The sequence below is a fragment of the Channa argus genome, chromosome 2 (assembly GCF_033026475.1).
Source record: "Channa argus isolate prfri chromosome 2, Channa argus male v1.0, whole genome shotgun sequence".
NCBI classification, from domain to species: domain Eukaryota; kingdom Metazoa; phylum Chordata; class Actinopteri; order Anabantiformes; family Channidae; genus Channa; species Channa argus.
This window is the reverse complement of record NC_090198.1, coordinates 22,084,009-22,096,890: the sequence shown is the minus strand read 5'-3', so window position 1 is coordinate 22,096,890 and position 12,882 is coordinate 22,084,009.

Genomic DNA, 12,882 nt, shown 5'->3' with positions numbered 1-12,882 from the left:
TAATTCAGCACTGAACATGTTCTTTGAAACACTAAAACAACAGTGTTAAATAAAGTTTATGGCAAATCTGAAACAGCACTGTTGAATGCCATATTTTAGTGGACAAAACGCAATCAAATGAAAACTCAACTTGTTACATCAAATGCAGAGGACGGCATATTTAAACTGTTTTGGTACAGAATTTAAACAGTTTTAGTACAGAACTTTTGGTTCAGTGTGGATATGTAGCAAATTAAGTTGCAGTACTTTAGGTACAATACTAGCAGGTCTGGTTTCTGGGTAGAAGTTTTTTTTCCCTTAAAATTTGCGTGAATATATTGACATACCAGACCACAACCCTTAAGCTGTGTCTCAATGAGCTCATCTTTTGAGGGGAACAGTCTCCACAGTCTTTGAAGACATGTGGATTTCACAGACCGCATAGACCACAAAAGACAAACTGAAAGAGAGCAGTCTGTTACTACCATGTGTTCCTGGTTGTAAGCCAACATCACTAATGCCATGTAACACAGTTTCACAGAAACCTGAGGTTTTAAGCTCCCTTGAGTTTTTAACATGTGTACTATTAGTTGTATCTTATCAAGCTCTAAGGTCACCATATTTTCTGCAGCGTGCAAAGAATCTTGGGATAAGTCAGGTCACCTGGGGTGCCAGGGGAAAGAAGGTCTCATTGTCAGCCTCATTGTAGTCGTGGAAATGGGACAGCCTTGTTGTGACGGTGTGATGCACTTGATCTTTGAATGCAGCTTTCCAAAGTCCCTGATTTGATAAACAGTTTTTCTTCAGTTAAGCCTTGGTCAGCAAACGTCCCACCCAATACAAAGAAGAAGTTAGAGGAGCCTCCCTGATCATTAGGATCTCCTGTTTAAGAACAGTTCGTCTTCCCAGTAAAATACACCGGTAGACAAAAAAAGATGGATAAGACAAAAGACGTGTGCCTACTCGGTTCAGTGGTGAGTGGGTATGTTTCTGGTGACACATCAAACTTGTTAACTCGTTTTATATGACGCCATGCAAGCAGGAATGACAGTGCTGCAAGGAAAAAAACTCTGCAACCTTCATCATTTAAATTGCTTTTGCTTGGTAATTTAGAACAGGCCAATACAATAACTGTTTTCATTGCAGTAGATCTACAACGCCATTCCAATGTTGAGAACAAGGTTGAAGGGAATTGAGCACCGGCATGAATTTCATTATATATTATGTGCATTTTAATTAGAAAGTCATACCAGCACTTTACAGACATGGAAACGCTGCTATCCACTACTGGTCCAAAGCCTAAATTAAATGGAGCTCGGAACTGCCTATTAATGTGAATAGTCTTAAGTTTACGAGTCTGTTACACACTTGAAACTTGACAAGGTGTGTCTGGTGTCTCGCTCAGTGTGAGCTGGAAGAGGCGGTGTGACCCTGCACAGGATAAGCAGGTTAGAAATTGGATGAATGCACACTGATTAGCGAATATTCAAAATGATAACCAATTATCCTACTAACATATTACTCGCACTTTTTTGATAATACTTAAGGACCATTAGAGGGGCACTGGGCACCCACTCTAGGCATCATGTTAACAGTACACCTACAGAAGTATGATAAATTAGGAGAAATAACTGAATCAATGAGTACAAAACAAATGCAGAGGCGTCTATGCAGGACACAAGGGGTCACTGAATGGCTAAATGAGTAATGGAACAATGTGATTCATGTGCTATGACTTGGACAGTCACTATATCTCAATCCAGTTGAACTATCCCAGCTAAACAACGTGAGGTGAAAACAACAGATGTTGGAGCAACAACAATAAGCAAACATCTGTAATTCATAAGGGTTAGAGAGAAGTTAACTCTAGAACAAACTGACAGCTGGGGCATTTTGTTTCGCAGAAGTGTTTGCTAGGATTGAGCCAAATGATTTTTAAAAAAGTGATAATTACTGCAATATTACTGTTAAATATAATTGTATTTTTCGATATCAACCACTAGTAAAGTGTTACGAATGAAGCATCCACAAAAAGAGGAACACCACCATCTCATTCAAATGCCACCCCCACCCAAAACCCCAAGCCTTTCCAGACAGTCACACTCTTCATTGGCACATCATGTGCTATTGCTGCAAATGCGATCATTAATTTACCCTTCCCAGAGAAACTTCATATACCCATGACACATTTTTTTCTTTGTCTAATTAAATATAATTTTGAAGCTCTTTAAATCCAACTTCATCCAAATGCACAATCTAATTTTTCATTTGCTTTTGTACATGATATAAGACATCAAGTCAATAATTTATTAAATTACTTTTCCCATTCATTTTCTTCTATCTATAATTGATCTCTCCAGTTGAAATTCTGTTGTTCCTCTTACTCAGCCAGTCTGCGGAGAGACTGCGTGACATCACTGTGAACAGGGCCTGTACCTCCCCACACCCTCACTGGAAACCACACACACGCGCACGCACACACACCCTCTGCAGCAGCTCGGATCATCCTTACAGTGTTTATGTAATGCAGCACTTTCTAACCTCTGTGAATGTTAAAAGCTTGGTTCTCTCTCTTAATCTAAGAACATTACTTATGGACATTTTGTGATTTAGCCTTTTCTTTGTAAATATAATGACTATTATTTCTAATATTTACTTATGTAAAATAACATTGTTAATAGATATTATAGAAGACAAAGCACAAACATATGTTAAAACAATAGGCCTGTGGCGCCTGTTGTTGGTTTGCAGTGTATTAACATTATTATAGAGCAGAGTCGATACACTGGACCACATGTTTTTACTTTCACGCATTAACAACAAGCATAGGCCCAGTTGTTTAATAGCTACTTACTGCTGGCTGGAGTTTTATCAGGAATGCTAACATGATATATAAACTGTGAGGTCAGGGCTAATCACTGCAGTTTCAGTAAATTCAACACAGTTTCAAAGAGTTTCTCAAGAAGAAATGAAGAACCCTACCTTTATGACCATAAGATGTGTTTGGCTTGGTCTAAAGAGTGTTACGTTGCACACATTGCAGATGATCTGGAGCCCATCACCATCAAGCAGGTGCTTTATCTGGGAGTGGTGCTGAATTTTACTACAATAAATGCCAGACGGTCTAAATCCAGATGCACAACAATGACAGCTTTGATTCTCATGCATTTTTTAGATTTATTGGCAGCAGCTCAGTCAGTGGTTCTCTTGGGGCTCCTGCATATGAAATGCATGCGGATATGTTTTGAGCATCTGGACGTGGACCCCAAATGTCACACGCATCACAACTTAGCCATTATCACAGTAGTCCGTTAACTCTGCTCCACTGGTGAAATCCTTAAGTACCCACCTTTGCATTAGTGTTCACAGTCAGGCTTCTCATGGATTTGCATGACAGTTGTTTCGTTTGCAAAAAGGTTCTTAAAATTTATGAATGATGTAACTTATGATATATTTTCAGGAGATGGAAGCTAACATAAGTTTGAGTTTTGATTGAGCATCATATGCTTTTGGCTGGCAGGAATATTCTGAGATGCAGGGAAAGTTATAATAATCACAACCTTGCCAGAGAAAAATGTCTTTGTCAACAAACAGTTCAATCTGAAGGCTGCTAAGCTGCCCTCTGTTTTCCTTTTTAGTCTGTGGACAGAGGGTGAGGTGTGGTAGGCATAGATGATGACATCTGGTTAAGCTTTACACTATGGAAGTCAGCAGTGTCTTGCAGGGATATTCTTCGCCTCTCAGTCCCTACTGTGCTACGTTTTGTTGGTGGACCTGGTACTTTTCTTTGAGCTGCTCAGGGTCAGTCAAGCTAGGACCTAGTGTTTTGCCTTTTATTCTCCATCAGAAGTGGGTGTTCGAAAGGCACATGTTAAAATGTAACCTGGTCATGTTGATATTATGTTATGCTGGTGTTACAGCAAGAGAACTGAGCATCATGGTGATTTGTTGAGCAAGTGCTGTATATTCAAACTTCTGGCATGGACATCTTCTCTGCAGCTACAGTAAGTGCATTTTGTCTGCAGTCAGACAAATCTACAGCATGCACATATAAAGACTGCACCTGCAGTTGGCAAAAGCTAAAAAAAAGCCACAAAAGCTAATAATGCCATGTTACAATCTTTACAATAGTTATATGCTGTATTTAGCATGTGTGGTAATGTTTTACCATTCTACATTCACACTATTGTCTTTAAAATGTTACCGTAGCCATCCAGTTGACGGTGCCAGTTTTTAAAAGGGGACAGAGAAAGTGATTGGCTTGGGGGCATAAGAGAGGTTGAAGTTGCATGAATTCAACAGCCACAGACCACAACTTTTAGGAGAAAAATACTAGGCCTGTGTGGCAACTATAGATAATAGATACTGTAAAAGTCTGTCTGTCCACTCTAGGGCAGCATGATTATGGATAAAAATATATCGCAATTTTCTAGCTATGAGAACTGAGATCAGAATTTTCTCTCCTAATTCTTATGCAATATGTTTATATATTTGTCTAATTAGGGCTGCACATTATATTGTTTCAGAATTGTCACTGCGATGTGCAAACACAATGTTAAATAAGGCAAATGAACTCAAACAAATCATGCTACAGCTTTATTGATGGTTGATATAAAAGGAAAACTCTATGCTAAATGGATGAGCGCCACTGATGGCATTTCACATGGCTTTTAACATTCATGCTGAAACCTAAGGTAACAACTTTATACAGCACACCACCTCTCAACTATGAAATAACAAACCTGGGTTCCTACTCAAACCTACTCAATTACAAATTCTTGGAGTGCTTGATTTTGAAATACATTACATTTACACATCAGGACCTTTGTATGATTAACATGGAGCAGCCGTCCTCTACAACAAAAGGATCTTTTGTGCTCTCAAAACTAAACACTGCAGAGATGAAGCAAACAGTGCCTTAAGAGGACAGATGTTACATCTTTCAAAAATATCACATATCACAATGTAGGTAGGTAGTTAGGACTCGTTAAGTTAGTCTAAAAGAATTTTATATAATGTTGTTTTAACCCTTAAACCAAGAGATGGGAAGAAAATACAAAGATTTGAATTATCATGTAACAATGATACTGCTAAAGCTGCTAAAACTAAATAACAATAAACACAATTAATCATTGTTTTGTCACATTTCCATTTGTTCTATTACCTTCAAAATGTTGTGGTGCACAGTGCAGTGTATATAATAATTGCTGCACAGTTTTTACCAGAATTCTTCAATAGTTCTGGTGATGACAAGAGAACAAGGGCAAGCAGAGGGGACTGACAAGAACAGTCTTGAAAAATTGGTCTACAATTGAATGTTTACATAATTTGATTTGGTTTCATTTTGGTTCATTTTAAAATTCAAGAGCTTTGCTGAAACAATTTCCTTTCCCTAATTACAATTTCCTTGTAGAGTGGCATTTTCAATGTAATCTCTAGATCTTTGGAAATGTGTTTTTGTTTTAATATTTCTGCCTTCATCACAGTAGTTAGTGAGAAGAAATTAGTTTCAAAATATGAGTGCAAATTATCAGGGGTTTTGACCTGTATGGCTCAATCATTATTTTGTGTCCAAGAAAAGCGGAACATTTTAAACACTAGAGGAACGTCAGCGAAAGAAAGATTATTTCAACCTCCTCGAAATGCATTTTTACTTTTTAAATGAGCTGCGGGGACATCAAACATTCTTGCAACATTCATGCAAAGCTTTCAGGGCGAAGACAGACAAAAGTATTTGATGCCATCTGAAGCTCACCAGTGCTGAGGATCACAATACAGCTAGTTGACACACTGGTGATTATTCATGGCACTCACACTTATTATCCTGAAGAGACTGAACAATGGGTTTCTGTTGTGGGAGGCGAACAGTTAGAAGTTCTAACCTCTGGCAAAACAATGGTCCTTTGCATTTTTCTCAGCAGTGCAACAACAGAGGGCTGAAGGGATGCAGACATCTCCATCTCCCCTGGGTTTAATCTGACTTAGATAAATATTTGCAATGCGCTGTGAACGTCACACAAACACATTGTGATGCTCTTACGAGGGTTGCTGTGATTGCTTTACTTCACGGAGTTGTGACGTTAACTTAAAATAGTCCCTGTTTGCTCTAATATCTACAACCAGGCATGATACACAGCTGAAAGTGGAATGAAAGTCAATGTTAAAATCAATACAAAATAATGACAAGGCATCTTGAATAATTTCTTTTTTTAATTCAATAGCAATATGTGAAGAGAATTTGCTTTGTATGTTAGACCTTTAGTTCCTTAAAAAGATGAAACAAACATACAAAAAAAAAAAAAGCAACAAACATGTGGGCTGAGTATTGGTAGTGACACAGATGATATTGCTTTGTCTTTGAAGGGCTCCAGTAAAGCGTTTTTCTGAATTTCTGCTTACCCTACAGCACACTGGCCCATGTAGCTTGTGTTTTACCAACACACACATCCATCACTGAGTCAAGAATCATATCAATACTTGCCCATTTCCCCATTTGGGGAGAGCTGAGAGATCAATTCATTTAAAAGGAACCACGGCCAGACATCCGTTTTAGAGATTAGAGCATATATTGGCTAGTCATCTGATGGAGGGTTGAAGGTTCATTAAGTCAATGGAATCCTTAATCAATAGGCAAACTATACATCCAGGCTTTTATGGCAGAATTTCTACTGCAAATGTTGCTACACTGTTATGGCACAAAACACACTTTTTTATGATGTTGATATTGTATTTCTTAACTTTTGCATTTGTTGTCCTTCGTAGACAGTCAGCTAGTCTGACCAAAAATGTGTGAGGGGATTTTTAAAAGGCCAGTGCTGTATTTTGATTATTAGTGAAATGCAGTTTTGGAGAAAAACATTTAAACCCATTTCATAACCATAAGACTTGGAGACAATAATAATGGAAGGAATATTATTCCATTCTCAATGTAAAGCAACCGGTAATCTTTGATAGTGAAAGACAAAGGATGAAGACAGATGTCAAGCATCAACTGCATGCTGACACATCCTTACAGTATTGTCCAAAGACAATGGGTGAAACCTCACCAGACTCCTCAATCGCTGGGTTTATGTAAATCATGCAAGTCAAGTTCCTCCCTACAGTCCAGTGCATCCATCTCAAACTAAATCATGGGGCATACTCTTGCCATGATTCTAAAGTGTCCACTTGTGTCCACCTGAATTACTGTTTGTGTGTTATGCAGGGGAAGAACCAGCATGTAATGAGAAGTGGTTGTGCCCTCTGATTGATTGTTAAGTGTTGTCCAGAAGCCCATCGCCAGGCTCCACTTAACGGCCTGCACAGCAGAAAGCAATCAGTGCCTGTTACTAAGGGTCTCGTGGGGACGGACCTGGTCATGATTGATCTTCAGTGGATCTCTGAAGATGTCTCAGGGAACTGGGTTTCACCAGAGTCATGTTCAGGTCAGAGCGTGTCCTCAGACTTAAATGTGTGGTATCACATCAAGTGAAAACTTTGCTTAGCGCAACACAACCAAGCTGAAACTTTTGTTTTTTCTATATTGATTTAAACTTTCTTTGTTTGGAGAATATGAGTCGTCTTGGTCTGATCAAGAGTTGAACTTTTGGACATTTTAATGGCCATGGCAAATTGTGGGCATTTTACATACAGATAATAACTGCAAATTACTGCATGAAACAGGAGTATTATTGCCAAATAGTAAATCCCACTGGATATTGTGCAAATCTCTAGGCTGCAAATCACTACTGCACCTGAAGCCACGTGCACATAAACATATGCTTCAAGTACCAGGCAGCACAACTGTCTGCTCTCCAGTGGTGTGTCAATGTGTTCAGTGACCACAACGCCTGGTGTTAGTCTCATTACAGCGGGATCAAAGGGACATGAGCTTCATAGCGGTGGGGACTCTCTTCAGCCCCCTGAGAAGCAACTCCTCCTCTAATCTCAAAGGTCACACTTAGTCATTCAAATATAAAACAGCATCACATCACTCGTACCCACGTGACCTGCTGGAGTCTTTTCAATCCAATGTTCAATGGAAAGATAAACAAGCAAAGTAAGAATTATATTGGCCCATTGATCTTTCAGCAAATATTAGCCTCTATAGTGCCCAAAATTATGTTAAAGACCAATTTGATGTAGACTAGTACTGTATGTTTTTTAATTTTGTCCTTTCAGCTTATCCCGTGAGTTCAGGGTCGCTGCAGTGGATCAACCCCCCCAATTCCTACTGGGCTTGGACCAGCACTGCACAGCTGGGGAAGGGAAAGGGCTGTTAGGGCCTCAGTGTCTTGCCCAGGGACACTTCAACGTATAGCTGGGACTGGGGATCGAACCACTGACCCTGTGGTCTGTGGATAACTGCCTGACCAACTGAGCTACAGCCGGGGTTATAATGTTTATAATTAATTGCCCACACCACACACAAAAAAGAATCATTTAAAAGCTGGAAAGCCTTGAAAAGTATAAATTATAACAAAATAATAAATAATTGAAATGAAATGGACATTTTTTTACCTATATAAAACTGTATTTCCCCAGTGAAACAACACTGGGGGCTAGGTACGCTAAGGAAGTCTGAGATGCAACAAATTTATGCCCTGAATGTCTGCCCATTTTTCTGTTATTTAGGATTTCCATGTTCCATATGGTCTCTTTCGTACACATTATGGGTTTAAATTGTCACTTTATTGATATACAGTGTAAACATATTGTGCAGGGTACTACTGTAGTCAAAAACACAAACACCACTGTAAACAATGCAATTAAAATTACACTAGTGATATTTTTGTTACGGAATTTAGTTTTTATTCTTTAAATGACACAGTGACTGGACAATGACGGTGGCAGCTAATAACACTGCAGTGCCAACAGCAGTTCCTCGGGATCTGAGCAGCTGTTCTGCAGTCTATATTGGCCTGTTCTTCAAGTAGAGAAAAAAAGAGCAACCTAGATGAGAATTTTGTGCTTCAGTGGCTATTGAAAGATGAGGCAATAAACGGCTAAACTTGAGTAATCACACACTCCCTGAGGAATTTCTCAAATGGGGATGGTCAAAAACCTTGAAATTTGAGCCCCTCGCACGCGGCCTGGGCTTTAACATTTGATGAGATTCATTATTGTAGGGAGCTGAATACAAGTGTCTTCTGATTACAGGGCCCACCATTAAAAGTTCCCACCAGTGTGCATTTCCATGGTAGAACGTCAATGGGATTAAAATCTCAATTCACTCCAGTCAATTCTCCAGTAACAAGATTTCATTAAAAGCAGGCAGGGAGGAAAATGGACTCGAAAGCACTGAAACAGCTGGACTATAAATTATAAAAATGTGCTTTCTGCTAAGTGAACACACCTTCAGCTTGCAGATGCATTATTATTTAATGTTCAGAGGAGCTGGTTTTATGTAAATGGGAGTCTTCTATTCTCTTCAGTCCCCTTCTCAATGCCACGTACTTCCAAACCAAGCAACGGGAGAGATTATGCAAACCAATTAACATATGAAAATAACATATTAATATACTGTCTCTGAACTGTATCCAATCAGTTCCTTTTCACTGGCGTGTGTACAAAACAATTAAAATTAAATTTATACTGCTCTTCCTTAACATATTCTGCAGCAAATGGAATCAGTGAGTAAATGCTGACAAAAGTTTTACAGGCCTGCGTTCTTCCTTAAAGGCACACTGACTTTAAGAATATTTATAAGAAGCCATGCTAATAAATTCCAGTCTTTGTTTCTCCCTAATGATGTGTGCATCTGAGACAAAGCAGTGAAATCCATAGCGGTAGCCAGGTGCTAATGAATGGCTTACATTATGCTGTCCACTAATTACTACTGCACCATAAATAAAACACAAGACAATCAATTAGTGGTAGACGTGTGTTTGTTAGTCATGGGCAGCAAGTTCCTCCAGGCCAAAGCTTTAAACCAGACCTGCCTCTTCGGGGATTTTGAAATGAATAGGATGAGTTCAGATAAATAATAATTTGAAAGTTCTTGAATGCACTTCAAACAATCTACTTCTATTCACACAGATTAGACGTAAATTAATATCTACGCAGTTTCAACCAGAAGGGGAGTAAAACTTTGAAATGCACATGGAGCAGAAAGTCCTTTCCACTGAATTAGACAAAAGAAATCCAACAGGCGGCTATCATCTCTCTGCCTTTTAATGGAGCTTTGCAAAAAGGCTTTCTCCTCCACTTCATACAAAGCTCCTCCAGTTTCCCAGACACCAACTGGCTGACGTATCACACTTGATTTGAACCAGAGCAGGGGAAATCAGAGTGCATTAACACTGCATGTAGAAGGCACTAACTGAATGATCCTAGCATTATGCGGCCTGTGGCCTGGCCTATCTGCGTAGTTTGATGCATAATTTGAGCATTAATGTAATTTACATTTTAACACAGTCCAAACATAAACTGATTAGTTGATAGTTATCTCCTAATGTGGCAAGAGGACCCACATGTCACTTACATGCAGGCAGAGGAACAGGATTACACATGACAAGCTTGGCCTTGCAGAAACACAGACAAAACAACAATGCTTGTCAGAAGAACAGGCACCAGAGAGAGGTAAAACGCACATATGCACACAAACACTCGCTAAGTGTAACACCAAACCTTGTGAGGTAAATGGTTGTTGTTCAGGTTTGCCAGTGTAGCAATTCTGTCTAACACAATCCATCTTTCTTTTTTATTTTCAAGGACCTTTAAACATATCATAGCAATATACTGTGAGGGAGAACCGTGACAAGGAATCAGGAGGACATAACAACGGATTCTCAGCTGTGTTGGCAATCTCAACAAATGTGTCTTTGTGTAAAGATTAAAGAGCAGATGACTTGCCAGGAATGACAGTCTAAAATTCAAATTTAAAAACATATTCAAAGAATTTCTGTGCCATTAAATGTCTTTTGAGTCATCGCTGCAGAGTTCCTTCATTTTCATAGGACAAATTAGTGCGCACACAGATGACAGAAGTGCTTTTAAAAAAAGTGCAACAGAGTTGCAGTCCCATGATGCAACACTCCCAGTGGTTACATCTGCTCCATTCTTTCATCTTTCTCCATTGTTAGGTGGAAGCTGTCACATTAGGAGGAGAATCGTGGCTTCTTCCCACCCCCAAGTACCCCTTTTTCCCATTCCAGCAGTTGGCAGGGTGGCAGGCCCATACAAAGGAGCATGCACCAGGAGCACAGAGGGGAGCACCGTTAGAGGAAAAACAGTTTGGGAATTAAGGTCATTAATTTTCCACTTTCAAGGGCTGCCACACAGACTGAGATAAAGTCAGCATAAATATTCCGCCGAAGTTTCCCCTGTTTTTCTCCTCTCCCCATTTTCATCGGCAGCCCATTTATCTCCATGCTGTCAATTAGAGGCAAAAGCAAAGAACTAATTAGGAACTGTGCAATTTTAATTAGCTGTTTTGATAATTAAACTAATTGGTTCCCTTGTGTTTCTGCAATGTGTGCTGAGAACTTTTTTGATATCTGGGCAGCAGATTTCCCATCCGCTGGTTAATTAGTCACTTTTGCATTAAAAAGGAGCCTTCCTTAATAGCCTTAATTTGCAGTTGAAAAGAGAATCTACCATCAATAATATGTGTAATTGGTAACCGTTTGATTGTAATTTAGAGGCACGGCCGGACATCTCGGCATGTCTAATTCCTAATGACTAGGATTAAAGTTGGATTAACTGTTTGGGAAAAGGATTCACTCTCCCCTCTTCCCTACCCACTAAATGACACCTTGTCTACCTTTGATTGGTCATGAAATTCAAATTGACAAGGTGAACAGCAGGGCTTATGCTATTACTATTACTTTCTATATGGTGAGCTTGACAGGTTGCATCAAAAAGATTCCAGTAATTCCTGTTTTCCACCTACTGTCTCAGCAGCTCCACAAAGAGCAGAGTAAAACGTGGCTGCAAATTATTATTTGAAGTGTTTAACCTCTGCTATCAAACCCATTTGTGTACAAGTCTGAGGGGAAAACATAGCCAAGATCAGCCACTAGGAGGAGCACAACCTCAGATGTCAGAGCAACAAAGTGGAGTAGGTCTCAAAAGAAACACATTCATGTAGTCAGCACTGCTATTCTCTGTGAATATAAAATTTCACTTCAAAACACGATGTACATTCATGAACAGTAGGTGAATGTCTGATTGTAGGTTGAAGGCCCAAACACGATGCAAAGATGGCGACATTACTATAAATAGTTTTGTACAATTACCTACCAAGCCAATTTTTGCTGCTGCAGCAGAAACAACAGGGGAAATCACAGTGATGTTTACAGGTGTCAGCATAATGTTAGAATCCATTTAAATACTGCTCAAAGCTGGAAAACCTGGACTAAAAGCATATCATTCAGCATCTTAACTATTAGGCACCATCTTTATACTTTTACAGCACTGAGCCCCGTCAGTGGTCTGATTAAAAAGCACCATTCATCCCACTTAGCCAGAATACAATTAAGGGACAGGGCTTTAAAAGCCCAGCCCTGAAGCCTCTCCCCATCCCATATAAAAGGACCACTCTCCACTGAGCCTTGCCTGTAAATATCATGTTTGATATGAGGTTTTAATCTGCTTAGCCATTCTGAACTATAGAATGGGCTCATCCTCTCTCTGAAACCTCTGTCCAATGGTTGTGTGCTTGAGGACGAAAAGGAACACAACACTAGTGTGCTATCTGATTAGGTGGGGTTAATTACAGAGCACTGTTTTGTAGTGGCTGCATTTGAGTGCCGCCCATAAATAGATGGGCATGGCTAATGCATGCTCAGAAATGAATTTTAATTAACTGTGTATCAGAGGAGCCCACTCAGGGGTTCGTTTCTAGTATGTACTGACCCTGCTGCTGGATGTGGAGTGGGAATGGGTCCGCACCCAAGACACCGTGGGAGGGGAAGAATAGTA